Source organism: Cyprinodon tularosa, unplaced genomic scaffold (genome assembly GCF_016077235.1).
Source record: "Cyprinodon tularosa strain WSP-4 unplaced genomic scaffold, ASM1607723v1 ctg15, whole genome shotgun sequence".
In the NCBI taxonomy this organism is placed as follows: domain Eukaryota; kingdom Metazoa; phylum Chordata; class Actinopteri; order Cyprinodontiformes; family Cyprinodontidae; genus Cyprinodon; species Cyprinodon tularosa.
This window is the reverse complement of record NW_024038331.1, coordinates 2,247,052-2,262,494: the sequence shown is the minus strand read 5'-3', so window position 1 is coordinate 2,262,494 and position 15,443 is coordinate 2,247,052. Positions and strand designations below refer to the sequence as shown.

General features: G+C 37.4%; 1 non-coding gene across 1 annotated transcript; it reads left to right on the top strand.

Annotated features, from left to right (window-relative positions):
• The first annotated feature begins 13,268 nt into the window (after positions 1 to 13,268).
• trnah-gug lies at positions 13,269 to 13,340 on the top strand. Its single transcript has one exon. It is a non-coding gene; the product is annotated as a tRNA-His (tRNA).
• The last annotated feature ends 2,103 nt before the right edge of the window (positions 13,341 to 15,443 follow it).

The window sequence follows — 15,443 nt, the reverse complement described above, 5'->3', positions numbered from 1 at the left end:
TTAGGGCTCCCTTATTATAGTCTGGTTGGGGAGCTGTGTATTTATCCTGTGTGTGTGTGTGTGTGTGTGTGTGTGTGTGTGTGTGTGTGTGTGTGTGTGTGTGTGTGTGTGTGTGTGTGTGTGTGTGTGTGTGTGTGTGTGTGTGTGTGGGATGGAGGGGGTGGGGGGGGGGGGGGCTGGGGGGGGTCAAGCACTGGTGTCACTTTTACCTCTTGTGCACTTTACTTGGAACTTGCTGCTACTAAGTATTGTACCCCAAACACAATTTTGTTGCCTTTTTTTGACAATGACAATAAATCTTGAAATTGAAATTGACATATGTACAATCAGGATGACTTATATACAGGTGGATTGACTTTTACATTAAAGTGTAGTACTGTAGGTAAGGAACAACAGTGAGGTAGTGGTATGACTATTATATTCACATTTTCATTTCAAATTCAACTATTTACATTCGTTTATTTCTTTTTTTTTTCATTTCTTTTTCATGGATTATTTCGTTCATGTCTTATTTTAGTGGTGGGCCGTTATCAGCATTAACGCACTGCATTAATGCAAGACTATTATCTGGTGAATAAAAAATATCGCCGTTAATCTATTCTCACAGCTGTGTTGGGAGCTGGGTCTATAGCTATGATGACTTGCACCTTGATGTTTTAGAACGGATGGATATCTGAGGGAGAAAACGGGTCATTCTTCCAACCTATGTAGGTTTACTGTGAAATTACCACATCGAACGTGATGTGCTGACATGGATGCAGCTATAAGCGCAGCTCTATCAGCCAAGTTAACCAATTTATTAGCTCAGTGGATAGCCACAAGCTGCCAGCGGATTAGCCATGCTCGTTCTCCAGGCGGCCACAGGTGATCTATCTTACAAACTACCTGCGAGGTAAACAATCATGAGTGGAGTACATGACCAGCACGCCGCAGAGAAAGCCGCAAAAGATTTAAAGTTGGTCAAGGAGACGTGTGTGTCAGATTTTTGGAGACACTATATTGTTAAAGTGGGACATCTATAATTGGAAATGGGACACTATTTTCTGCAGCAAAAACACAGTAACAAATTAGCAAAAAAAATGTTTTTTTTTTTAACTTTGTCAAAATCATAAGAAGACGAAATTACGTGTGATTTTACAAACATAAAAAAGTTCATATTTTCTTTAAATACGTGAGGTAGCACACACATATCATGAATGCAGAATTCAAATGAGCAATTTTAATCTAGATTAATTTAGATTAATTCCAAGATTACAGTGAGATTAATCTAGATTAATCTAGGCCTGCCACTCTTTTTTTATGCATTTAACCACTTCTATCAACTTGTGTTGAGGTGCTAAGAAATGAAGCTGATATTGCAAGTGACATAAAGTGTATATGAAAGCTTTTAACAACACATTCTGAAGGAGACAATAACCAATATCACAGTTAAACCTAAAGTGATTGAATACCTCAGTTAGGTTTAGGCTCACAGTGCTGAAATCTTACTGTCTTATGTTTCCAACAACACTTTTCTCTGAGTGGAAATAGTATTGACATGTTGGAGTGCTCCAGACAGAGTCCTCACTAGAACCTCATCAAGGATCTGTGTTGGTACTCACATTTTTTGGTTATGATCAGTGGTTATCTGAAGCTACTTTTATTTTTCAATAATACTCTACTAGTCTGACTTCGGTAAGGTATCTCTAATCTACATCAGTGCCACTGACTGATTATTTTCTCTTTCTCAAACATATATTTAAGTGTATAACCATCCTAACAAATCATTTGCTTCCCAAAAATCAGTCCAGCCTAACCGACACCAACAATCATTTCCATTTCTTTGTAATTCCAATGGATGTTGATGAACTTCCATGACCATCCCCTCCACTCAGATACCAAACTGCACTGAGTTACTCCCACATGATTGGTTGATTTGATTTTTATTAACAAGCACTTTCTCCAAATGTTGAGGCTTGTACGTATGTGCTTTCAGACAAAAAAAACATCACGGAAAAAAATTTGAAAAAGACGAAACATGTTGATGAAAGAGAATAGAATAAGTGTATGATGCTTTGAAGATCTTCTGTGATGTCTTGAGGTGACTTTGGTGGTTAAGTGAAGCTCTCTCTCGGACCTCCTATGGGATGGATAGCTGACAAGTGAAATGAGGCTGCGTCTGTCTCCCCACCACTCTGTTTTCTATTTCCCTCTTTCCCTTCTCACCCTCAGCTTGTTCTCTCTGCTGTGTGACAGATAATTGACACATTATCAGACAATGACCTTGGGTCGCAAGCAAGCCCCCGCCAATTAAAACCCGTGCCATTTCCTTGTCAACCCTCTGTAATGGAAATTCATGTGCTCCACTGTGTAAATGAGCATGCCATTAGAATATATATATATATACTTCATAAAAACATACAAAAAGGCACTTTCTAAAAGTGTGTCAAAATAAACATTTACCATATATCAAGCCATCTATGGGAAGTCTTTAAGAGCCAATGAAAAATAGAAGATGGAGAGGTTAGTTTACTTGCATCTGTGATTAACCTTGGATGGCAGCAGAAGGGTATCTAACTAACTTCCTGAGTCACTCAATCACAAAGAGATAGCAAGGGGTCGCTGAAGATAGGGAAAGATGGAGTGAGATAGAAGTATGGTGACAGAGACAGAGAATGGCACAGAGAGACGGATTGAAAGAGAGTTAAGATTCAGATGGTGAGAGAGGAGGGCAGACTGGTAGAGATGGAAAAAATTAAACAGAGAGCACAGTGGGTGAGTGGGAGTTCTAGAAAATGACAGAACAGTTTTCAGAGTTTGTGTTGCTTAGTTACTGGGAAAGTCTTTATGACTGAAAAAGACTGAGGACATAGAGGAGGAGAGGTAAACTGGAGGATAGGGAGAAGGGAAAGAGGATCTCACAAAGAAAAAGTCTAAATGAGTTGCAAATAGGTAGCCATCAATCTATGAGTATATTTATTTTCCTTAACTTTATACCTGAAGGGGCAGTGGAAATAAAGGCCAAATATCCCTCTTTGCTGCCAGGATTTCAAACTCCCTGAAGGGGATTAGAAGGCACTCAGCGGCCTGATGGGATTCATAATCTTCCCTCAGTTTTCTGGGTCTTTGCCTGAGGTTTAGCCTCAAGGTCTCCCACAAGTGGGATGTGTCCAGAAATGTTGCAAACAGACCTATTTTGAGATGTTCTGATTAGTTGGCGGATAAAACTGACCTGACACTTGAGCTGAGAAGAAAACCACTGTGAGCTATAGCATGCACCAGTCAGCCATAGCAGCCAGAGTAATGACTGATAAAGCGGGTAATTAAATCATTTTCCAATGCTCGTGGCCAACTTCTAAGGATGCTTTGATCACACAGGACGCTTCCTGAATAACTACAGAATCCATATAGTGTTTTTGCACTTTTATTTGTACCAAAAAGAACAAATTGCAATATATTTTTCTCTAAATTCTTGCATCACTTGTTACCTGCCATGGAAATGTTTAGCAACTGCTCTGAAAATCTGAAATTTTGGGTGCATCACAATAAAAACAGTATTTTTTCTCTTACTTACTTCTTCTTTCTTTTACAGTTTTTTTTAAAGATTCAGATGTTATTTAAATATGAGGCAAACATGTCTGAGAAAATACAAGCTGCAGTTGTAATATAATAACCTTTTTAAAGGAACAATATTACCCTAACCAACTGATAAGATGTTAAAAAGATAACTGCCCCTAAAGAACGTCTTGTGCCAATCTTGGCAGCAGCAATTGCAATCAAACTTTTACATTGCTGCAGGAAAATTTGTGCCCCGACTTTTTTTTTTGTGCAGAACTATTGTGATGAAGTCCCATTGAAATGTTTTACAGGATAAACAGTTTATTCAATGTTAAGAAGCAAGATCTTTAAATTCTTTATTTTACAATGCCATCCAAAAACCTACATTGTGTTTTGAAGCTGATCGTCTTTGACAGCAACATCTTGTCCTGTGAGCTGGATGTACAACCCTATTCATAATGTTATGATTGCCGTGCTTCATCTCAGCTATTTCTGGCCTGCCAAAGTATACATCGCACACCACTAGGAGACGATCCAGCTATCCATCCTTACATATCATTTTACCCTCACTGATAAACAAGAGGAGAGCATGCTGTAACCTGTTTACTTCGGGTGACAGCCCCCTTTAAAGCAGAAGGGAGCAAAGCAATAATTCAGAAAGATGATGACGGACTCTTGGGCAGAGATTTCGACGTGCTGACTTTTATCCTAGCAGCTGCAATTCCCTCCTGATGCATTTTGCAATTCAAGGTCTGACAGCTTTGGAAAAAAAAGGCAGTGTGTAGCACACAATCTTCCCCTTGAATGCTACAAAAAATTGCCTCCGTGAAGGCCACAGACTTGTAATCAGAAATCCCCTCAGTGACACTAATGCTAATTATAGATTTTCAGCTCATGTTTCTTATATATATGCATAAAAGTAAGCTCCATCTTGAGAGTCTTGCAAAAGTATTAATACCCTTTCTTTTTTTTCTTTTTTTTCCCACCTTAGACCCGAGTAAGAACTACAGAGTTTTCTATTATCAAGGTAAAACAAATCCTGGGGCTTTCAGTAAAAAAAAAAAAAAAAAAAAAAAAAAGGCTCTATCCTATTGTGGTATGAAGAAAGTTGTTGTTGAACAAAGTAAAAAAAAAAATTGTTCAATTTAAAAGTTAGCCACAAGCCCTTTGGGGGAGGGTGCTCTTGTCAGAGGTGATGGGAATATGGGTAGAAATAAATACAAGACCTTACCAGGAAACAAAAAAGGTTACAGGCTGCAAAAGCCATGAGCCCTAGGCGACATCAGACGTAATCCTTCCTGCAGGACAAAAAACTCCAAGGTTTAGATCAAAGCATATTAAAGTATTAGATCAGTGAAGCTAAAATCTGAATCCATACAGAGCTGATAACAGCACAGCTGGCAGACACATAACCTCAAAGACCTTTAAGCAGCAAAAAAAAAGGTTCTACAAAAATCTGACCATGGAAAAAAATGTAACACCAGTGGAGAAATTTCCTTTCACCTCCAAATTATGTGCTACTTTCTGTTGATTTATTACATATCACAATAAAAATACCTTAATGTCCACCGCCTTAACATTACAAGGGAATAAATACTTTTCTTAAGTAAAAAAATTAATCCAGAAACGAGGGAGTAAAGGGGTCAGTGATGTCAGACACAGAAAAGAAGCATCTGTAATGATTTTCAGTCTCCGCAGTAGTTCAGATCATTGCTTCCTGTGTATTTATGCAGTACTGCTGAGCCACAAAAGATGCATGAAGAAATAAAAGATTTTTATGGCAAATCGTGGCAGGAGAACTGTCTTTGTGTCTGATCTATGAGCTCTCTCATAATATATTCCACACTCTGCAAACCTGTTGCCATTGTGCTGAATCTTCTGCTGAAGACAAATTAGCATTTAAATGAGGCAGGTTATTTTCCTTTAACGCCAGCTCTAAATTTTGAACGCAGTAGCTTTGATTGAGATGAGAGGAGGCAGACTGGTGTTTTGTTTTGTTTTTTTGTATATTTTTTCTTTGCCGTTTTAGTGCTATTGACCCAGAAAAGGTTGAGCGAACACGCTTGATCTTTTCCAGCTAAACCCCTGCATCAAAACTCTCTGAGTTACATCCATTCAGAGATGAGATATGCAGCTCAGTAGCCTACAACCAGAACGACCAATGTTTGGCATCAAGCAGCTTGACTGATGCAAGCTGTCTTGCCTAAAGGACCACTCCAGTGATTTTAAACCTTATCTCTACTGTGTGCGTGTCAAAGAGAGATACGTTAATGCACCTTTTTCTTGGCAGGACCACTGTATCTTGCAGGAAGGCTCTGTTCATCTCTTCGCATCCGCCACAGGATGATGCAGGATGCGGGTGAGCAAGGCATAATTCTTTTCAAAGTTTTACTTGCATCCTGTGGAACAAGATGTATATATATATATATATATATATATATATATATATATATATATATATATATATATATATATATATATATATATATATATATATATATATAAAGCCCTATCTTAATCTTACAATTAAGATAGGGCTTTACAAGTTGAAAGAAGACATAAGGCAATTCATCAAAGCCGTATTTGAGATTTCAACATCTGTAAACTGTAAACAATTATTCATGCCGTCGTCATGGTGCAGCGCTGACCTCAAAGGCTTGTTTGAGTAAAAAAGAAACAAGCAAACATACACCTGGATGTTGACACTGTACTATTCTTAGCCTCTGCAATCTCTGTGCTTCAAAATGTTATTTACACTTTTTCCAAGAAAATAAAACTAGCCTGCATGATTTGGAAGAAATAGCCCTAGTTTAGAATAGAATAATTCTTTATAGTCCCACTGTGGGAATATTCGGGTGTATCAACTGTGTGAAAAAAAAAGCTTATGATAGAAGAAACTAATACAGTAGTTATTACATATGATATAAAACTTTGTACAAAATGTTTGTAATATTTATACAAATGTCTACAGCAGCTTCATTTAATGGAATAACCCACCTTATCCCGTGGAAAAAAGAGGCCCCTTCAGTTTATATTAAAAGGAATAGTAAAAAAAAAAAAAGCATATTGTTGTATATGTGTTCCAAAGTCATTCTAGGTCAGAGGGCATGTATAGACCAGCATATACAGACCAGGAACTCTCTATCTAGTGGGAATTGCTGGGAATGTTGTCAAAAGCCTCTAATTTACATGCCCTATATGACTCAACTAAATTGTTTTAATTTGGCAGGCTTTACTCTTAGAGGTCTCCTGAATGGTGAGCTGCACATCTTGTTACTGAGACTGACTCTACTGCAGAGGAACCTCATTGCAAACCCATTTCACGTAAAATCCTATCCTTTTGGTCATGATCCATATCAAAGACATGGGTCAGAAAGTAAGACTGACTTAGGTCTTTCTTCATCTCGACCGACTGGATAATCTCCCTGCATTTACCTTCATTGGTGATAGGATACCTGAACTCCTCAGCTTGAAAAACAATGGCTTCATGCCTAATAAAGCTGACTATCTTTCCAACTGCTTTGATCTCAGCTGTGAACTGCGCTAGTTAACACTAAAGTTCATGGTTTGATGATGTCAACAGAGTTCAAAAAGGATCACATCGAGAGGTTTTTCAGACGTGACAGCCTGACCTCTACAACTTCTCTTTGAGATTTTATTCCTGATCGCACCTTGTATGGTCCCTGACAAGCTCTACTTATTATCGAGTATGTAGCTTCTGCTTTGGCTATACAGCAACTGAAAGGAAAACCAAACCTGGTAAGATACTAGATATGATACTTCCATTTAGCCCTTGTTACTAAATACCTCAAGGCATACAGGCAGACACATTCTCCACTAAATATGCATGAGGCATTAAATCCATGACCTTTGAAGTAGTTCTCCACCATTCAGCATTCAGCGACAATTGTTGATGATGGACTAACCTCTTAGTTAAACCATTTAACGCTCTCTTTTTCTTTGTTGTTTATTCAGATTTCTTTCAATTGTGTCAAGCGTTCAAGGCTTCTCCTTTAAAATGCATAAACGGGGAAAAATTTGATCAATGATCCTTTGCCGATTTGGCCAGACAATCAAAACGGTCAATTAAATTGTGTTATAGTGAGACAAATCAAACACCTGTTTAATATAGGCAACATAACCTGACAGCAGGTCCTTGCTGTAGAGATGTACTACAGTATGTGTCTGCAAGCCACAGCTTGTTCAAGAAGGAGGAGCAGCTTGACTGTAGAGAAAAAGTGTCATTGTTAATACCCCAAGGCTTGGGAGTGAGAATGTGCGGACAGGGATACATTATCTCCATTTGGGAGGTCATTTAGAAAAAGAGTGCTGTGTAACCTTCTTCCTGCCCCTGACTGAAAGGCTGTCTTTTTCTCTCCCAAGATATCTCTGCTCTGCGCCCCGACTGTGAAACTCCATAAAGAGTGATGGATGTTGATGGAGACACACGGAGAGGTGATTATAGATCATGGAGAATTGAAGAAGGACACGGACAGACAGACGGAAAGTGAATAAGAGTCGATTGTGGGCTCAGATTTGTAAATGCTAGGGGACTGAACCTTTTTATGTGGAGCAGTTCTACCACTGTGTGGTGAAAGGTGGAGGTACAACTATAAAGAGCTAAATGAGCATGTAGGACACTGGAGTAAATTTTGAACAGAGCATTAATTATGTTATTCACATAATAAATGCATGCTACATTTAAAGTGGCACATAAGTATGGCCGTACACAAGGTGTCAAACAGGAACAGTTTGGCAATTTTTTTCTCCTGTTCATAATGGACATTTGCATTTACAGCTTTAGCAATAAAAGAAAAAGGACATTAACTATGGAAAAAAAAAGGTTGGAAAGGAAATTATTCAAAATCAAAGTTTTAATGTGTCTGATGTGAAATTGTCAAACCCAGAATTAAAAACCATGAGAGAAAATTCCTCTATCTCACCTTTATATTCCCTTAATAACTGGAATTTGGTTAGTTCAAACCCTTAAAGTGCATCTAACAAATAATGGTCTGAGGACACAAATGGGCAACGTTCTGCCCTTTTATAATCTTAAAAGCTGAGAGTTTTTAATTACATTTCACACATCTCTAATGCTCCCAAGCTAGCGTTTCGACCAAAGACTCACCTCACTGATACATACAATTGAATCTACATTTAGCATTGTAGAGATAGGTGGTGAGGCAAATGCTCTTAATGGTCCATTTTGTTGAAACCACATTTAAAATAAGCACCTTGCTATAGGCATCATGCTCCATGTGTTTTTATGTCTGCTCCCAGACTATGGGTGGAAAGTGAATGTTGCCTGTCCCTGTTTAAATAAATGAAAATACCAACAGCAGTCTATTCGCACCCTGCTAATGATTAGGGGCCCTATAAAATTAAGAACCCAACTGAACTCTCATTATTTTCCTTAGGATGGTAGGAATGTCTGTTTGCAACCTCTTAACTATAAATATCCTATTAACTTTTCCGGTTTTAATAGTTGTTAATGTCTGCTACCAAATTGATGTATCTTGTAAAAGGTAAAGTATATTGAAAATGATTCTTGCTTGGATACCAGTGTAATGGATACCTGGTTGCTCTTAGCACCCTCACACTGCTAACATATAGCAATACCTCTATAAGAACTAATATTTATGCAAAATCTTTGCACCCTGATAACTTTCTGTTACCTTTTTCAGGTCAGTCTGGGAGAGGGATTGGAACAATTAGGAGTCTTTCTTTTGAGGAATCAACTTATGTAACCTTAAAAAGGAAAATAATTTTCAATTCATAAACAGGATGACATTTTTTAAGACATCCTTTTAACATTTGATTGTTGTATTTTTGCCCAACAGATCAACATTGCTACCACCCATCAAGGAGCATCTTAGGTCGAATTAAACTCATGGTATTCCTGTGTGGAGTTTTGAGGCTTGTGATTTCCACTGGGTGCTCTGTTTTCATCCTATATAAGATGTATAAGAAATAAAAAATTTTCCTCAGTTTCTAAATACATCCATACTGTGTTTAACTCTGTCTATCCATCTTCTCCCACTTATTCTGTCAGAGACAACCACCTCAAATAAGAAGCAAACCATATGACAGAGAAGAAAGATGCTACCTGCTATATACATAAAGCTGAGTCAGAGTTTGAGGTCACGCAGGTTGAGAGAAAACTAATGATTTGCAGCTGCAGATTTATGAAGTGATGTTCAGCTGGGAAATTTGCCCAGAGAGCACTTTCAGGATGATGGTACTCAAATCTACTGTAAACCCCATGTACAATATCCTGATGGTTCAGTCACTAAGGTTTTATGGAGTCCTCACAGAAATTATAGGTCCATGTTGACACAGAAGACACTTGAGTTTAGTGGCAAACTGAAGGTTGTCAAGGAGGGAGGCTGCGAGACAGATGCTGGAGGACAAAGCCAAGAGATTCAAGGACGTAAGTGAGGCTCAGGTTAAGAGCCTACTTTTTTCTAACACTGCATGTTTCATATGAAACATTTTTATCTTTGTTTTCAGATCTAAAAAAAAAATAAAAAAGATTGATCATCTGTAAATTGTAATGCAGTTTGAAACATATTTCATTTTTAGCTAAGAAAGAGAACAACTGCTTCTATTTTTCATACAGTGCTATCTTGTAGTGCATTGTTATCTCATCACCTTATGACCTGTAACATTCATGCTGAGGTTACAGATAGCAGAGTTATATAAACTAAGAAATATGAAGTGTTTGTCATCTTACTTTGACCAACACATTGGAAAAGGAGTGCATGTTTTCAAACATTTCTTGACATTTATGTTCATTTCGCTATCCTGTACAAAGTTAGAAAAACTAGACTACTTTTACATGACGTTACAAAATGGTTTCTGTGTGCTTTCACTTAAACTGTATTTAGATTTGTACTTTGATTACATTTTAAATTATATCTGTAACTTGCTGAAGACTCCTAACCAAATCCAAGAAAACAATGCTGCGTTGTTTATCTACATGTATCATAGTTGACATATACAGCTGTCTGGTGCAGCAGTGGCTCAGTGCAAAAACCTCTGCTCCCTTAATCTCTTGGGGTGTTACTTTTTGGCACATAGATGAAAAGTCGTACATTGGTGGATTTTGAGAACAAGCTGTGCTTAAACCCCAAAAAAGACTGAGACACAGTTCAAACAAGGAACCCCCTAACCTCAAAGTAGTACAAAGAAAAAGAAAAGAGAAGCGCTTTATTATGCGGACTCAGTAGTATTAACCCTTAAAAAAGGTTTATAGTATGTTAATGGTGAATCTGCAGCCATGTAAAGGTTTGTCTTAAATTTATTTGTTCAGATTGGCCGAAAGATTTTGAGTCTACTGAAAATTTTAATTGCATGGTTACAAGGACACACTTAATCTTTGAAGACGTTTTTGGCAAAATACCATACCTAATTGAAGGCTGTGTTTTTCTGTAAAATAAAGAGAGTGCCCTTCCTTTTAACAAGAGGTTACCCCACATATAAAGGATGGAAACTTGTGTGATGACAACTGAATCTCATTTCTCTAAATGATTGATTATTCAATATATAGTCCATTCTAATGCTGTTGGATTGATAAAATGATAAAAGCTGCACTGTGCTTCTAAATACTTTCCTCTGAAATAACAGAATTAGAAATGAATGATGCTGGCAGGCCATTTTATAGTGGCGCTAAAACAAACTAATGAAGATTTGGAGATTAAGTTCTTTTTTATTAATGTAATTATTTTTAAAGTAATTTATAATTTATGTCTATCATCCTGAATATAGATTTAATGAAGGGATTTTTTTTACTCATTTCATTCACCTGTCTAGCTCCACCAAGTTCTTATTACCTTTCATCTCATCCACCTGCTTCAGCCTCTTTTTAACCAGCCTTTAACCAGTCATCAGTGCCGGATTATTCTAGCCTTTGGTGAGAGTTTTCTAGCGTACCTGAGTGTTTCTGACTGCCTGATCCTGACCCAATCCACCTCTGGACCTCTGAGCCTACCTGTTCCCGCTCTGATCTGTTTGCCTGACCTGTCCTCGGACTTCTGCTGGATTCTGCCTGTGTAACGAACCTGGAACTGATTCCTGACATTGTCCTGGATTCTCCTTTGCTACCTCTTCCGATCTCTGATCACCAGGCCCTGACTCCTGGCAGGTCCTTGACACTGCTTTGGCTTCACCTTCTGGATTATCCTGCCATCCTTCATGTGCTTGGTTCTGTCTAATGCCTGTTCTCCTATCTCCGGAACATCAGTCTGGAACTCTCTGGGCGGTGCCCACCTGTCTTTTTGGAAGCTCATCTTCTGGGCACGGACTGAACTTTAAGACCAGAGGTGCCTGCTAAGACGCTGTTCTCTAAAATTCCGCCTTGAATAAACATTTTGTGAAACCTGTCTCTCTGTCTTGAAAATAAGGTCCTCTTGTTTTGGACCTGACGAATGTAGGGTGAGTCTGGGGACACTCACACCTGATATTAAACATATTTCGTTTCTGAAGAGAATTTTGTATATTCTTTATACTCGAGCATGCCCGTGCATACATACCAGATAAACTCGATAATACTAAATACTAAGCTGCAGCTACAAATATATATCACCATAGGTTCTGACTCCGACACACGGATATCTAAGGAATACTATCTTTAAGCTTTTTTTGATTACTCTGGTTGTCTCTTGTCTTCTTTTTGCTGTAATGCTCTCTGTATTGTGTTCTTCAAATCTCCTACAGGTGTGGACGCAGACTTGTAGGAGTTACTGTTTATATTCCTTATTGTCTAATTTTTATGTTTTATTTTCTCTCTTTTCAGGCACTCTATCCTGTCTCTATCTCTCTCTCTATCATTAGTTCTTATCCCCTCTTTCTTTCTTACCTTCCTTTCTGTCTTTGTATATGATTTTACCCCCTAAATCATTTTCAATTTCATACCTTCTATTTCAGCTTTATATAACAAGTACCAAGAGGAAACTTACGCCCGCAGTGATCATGTAGCTCTGGGACATTGATTCCCAGAGATATATTGGCAAAACAGGACACAAATAAATAAGTAGTCATTTTAGTAAAATAAGCCTTTATTGGGCAATAAGACAGGGGTGTCTAGTTTTTCAATAAGTGGTAAGTATAGTCATAAAAAATATATAACATCCTATACCATGTGTTTAAATTATTCACAAATTTCTTTATATCTGTAAAATTACTGCCATTTGTGCATTTAAGAATAACTCAGATATTGAAAAAAAAAATCAGATCCACCACAGGGTATTTGACACACTTTAATTCATAATTTGTTTAAGTAAAAAAAATAGCAAAAGATCAGATAGACTCCTGATAGAAAATTAACATCTTTTAAATTTGAATCCAAATAAAACTATAAGCAAACATTTAATAACTCCTGTTTTGTTTTGTTTGTTTGTTTTTATTAAAGTGAATATCAAAAAAGTGAGATCCTGAAAAATATTAGCTTTCTGTGAATCTTTATTACCAGTCATTAAAGTAAACTCAACTTACTTTCATAATGTGCACTCTACAGTACTACTAAGATTAAAGAATGCATTTAGGTTACTTTTAAATAATTAACAGTTGTTTTAAATAGTGTTACACATTAAACTACAATAATAAGTGTTATTTTACTTTTTTTTTTATAGAGTGGCATAATTATAAGGCGAAACTAGTAGTTAAAGTTCTATTTTAATCCGAATCAACTTCCGCCAGAGACCAGTCTGAACAGAAAACCTCTGTCATCATCAGCCGTGATCGTATAGTGGTTAGTACTCTGCGTTGTGGCCGCAGCAACCCCGGTTCGAATCCGGGTCACGGCAAGTGTTGACTGTGTGAATTTTTGGATGTTTGTACCGCTTAACTACTAACATGCATTATCTTTATCTACCATATCTCGGAAATAACTACTGTGTGTAGAAAAACTTTATAAATTGTCAAAGAAGCAATATATGATCTGCGGTTATGTTATTTATCTGGCGAATGTTTTGATACATGTTTCTTAAATGACACAAAGTAACTTAAAAATATGAACCAAAACACACATATTTTATTTTAAAAAAAAACTTGGAACCAAAGAAAAAATATAATCAAAGCTGAAATGCTCAAGCTTCAACATCTATGATTCAAACTGAATATCCAGTGTTTGTAATGACCTGAAGGGGGTGCTAAAAACTCATTTTTTTCTGTCTTTCTTTTACTGTAAATCAATGGTGTAAAGTGGCCCTGTCATTATTATCTGGTTGGCCCCCTACGCAATTGTAAACTAGCATGTTTCTTTGCAGATGTAATGGTGCGAAAAACTCCTCTTTAATTCAGCTGATACACCAACAATTGACCGGGACTTATTTATACCCCAACACATGTCAGATTTCAATATGATGGTAAGTCGTTTACAGTGACGTGCGGTCAGGGGAGGCAGGTGAGGCAGTGCCTCACCAGCCATCATGGAAAGAAAGAAAATATATAATCATAAAGTAATTTAAATTGTTATATTCATCCGGTGGTTTGTACTAAAAAATATTCATTTTTCATGTAGCTTCACCAATTTCGATTTTTATTTGTTCAAAATCGCTGAATTTTCTTATTTTCCCATTCAAATGCTTGGAAGCGATGCCGGTGAGGCAGCAGCGAGCTCTGCCTCACCTTGGATTGCGCAACCCCTGGCTCTGCGCTGGCTGCAAAGCGGAGAGAGCATGTTGCTGTACGGCGTCAATAAAATGGTTTAAACAAATGTAATATGTGAACTTATTTCTAATAATTTGGCTTATGTATATAATGTACAGAGCTTTTTGTCACCAACTGTGTTTGTGTAACGTGTTTCGTGTAATGAGCGATTATAAACGGCAGAGAACAAGTTCGAGGTGAGGCAGCCAGTTCTCTTGCCTCATGGCAGGGGGTGCTCAAGAGACTGAAAACATAAGGCAGGAACAGGACGGATCAAGGAAGGCTTTCTTCCCTGGCAGTGATCTCCATTGAGACAGAGAGACTTTTAAAACTGAAGGAAGATAAGGAGGACTTCTATTCATTTATAAGTAAAGGTAAGACAGTAATAACATTTATTTTGTTTTGTTTTTTAAGGAAATGTGTGTTTTGTGAGCTACAGTTTGTATGTGTAAGGATGCAGAAGTGAAACATAACCTGTAAACTGCTGTCAATCTATGCATCTATTTGCAAATCTGATTCTGATGACGTCAGTGCCTCACCAGCTATGAACCTCACCGCACGTCACTGGTCGTTTAAACACAACACCAATAGCACAGCAGACAGTGGTACTTTTAATTACTATGTTAATAACTGTGTATAGTTCATCAGACGGTTGGTAAAAAAAATACACTGATATAATATGTTTCAAACCACAATAAAGATCTTAAAAGAAAGATGTGTTTGGGTATTTTTTTTTTTTTTTTTTTTTTTTTTTACAACACCACTTGGAATTATGGGTAACCAGAGTGTAGATGGGGGTGTTATACTTCATATGGGACCGACCCAGATAATCTTGCTTACGGGCCTATTGTTGTGTCGTTACGCCATTGCTGTAAATTCAGTTTGTTTGACTCTGTCCAAGCTGTCAGGCCAGAAGACGCATAAGGGAAACCCTTTTTGTAGAGGTTGTGGTCATGGAAACAGGGCACAGACTCTGTAAACAAAACAGTTTGGACTTTAACTTTTGAGTAAGCGACAGAAAGGTAGTTGCTTCTCAGTCTGATTTTTCAGACAAACATTAATAAGTCACAGTGATACTGTGCAAGAAATCATGCATGTCTGTACAAATTCAACCTTGTCATCCTCTTTGTTTTTAAGAATGTAAATGTTCATATTTAGCTTCTATAATGCCTTTCTATGTCTTAAACTTAAAAAATTTTTTGTCTGTAGACAGCATAGAAAATACTATTTATATGTAAATAGAGAAATAAATAGATTAA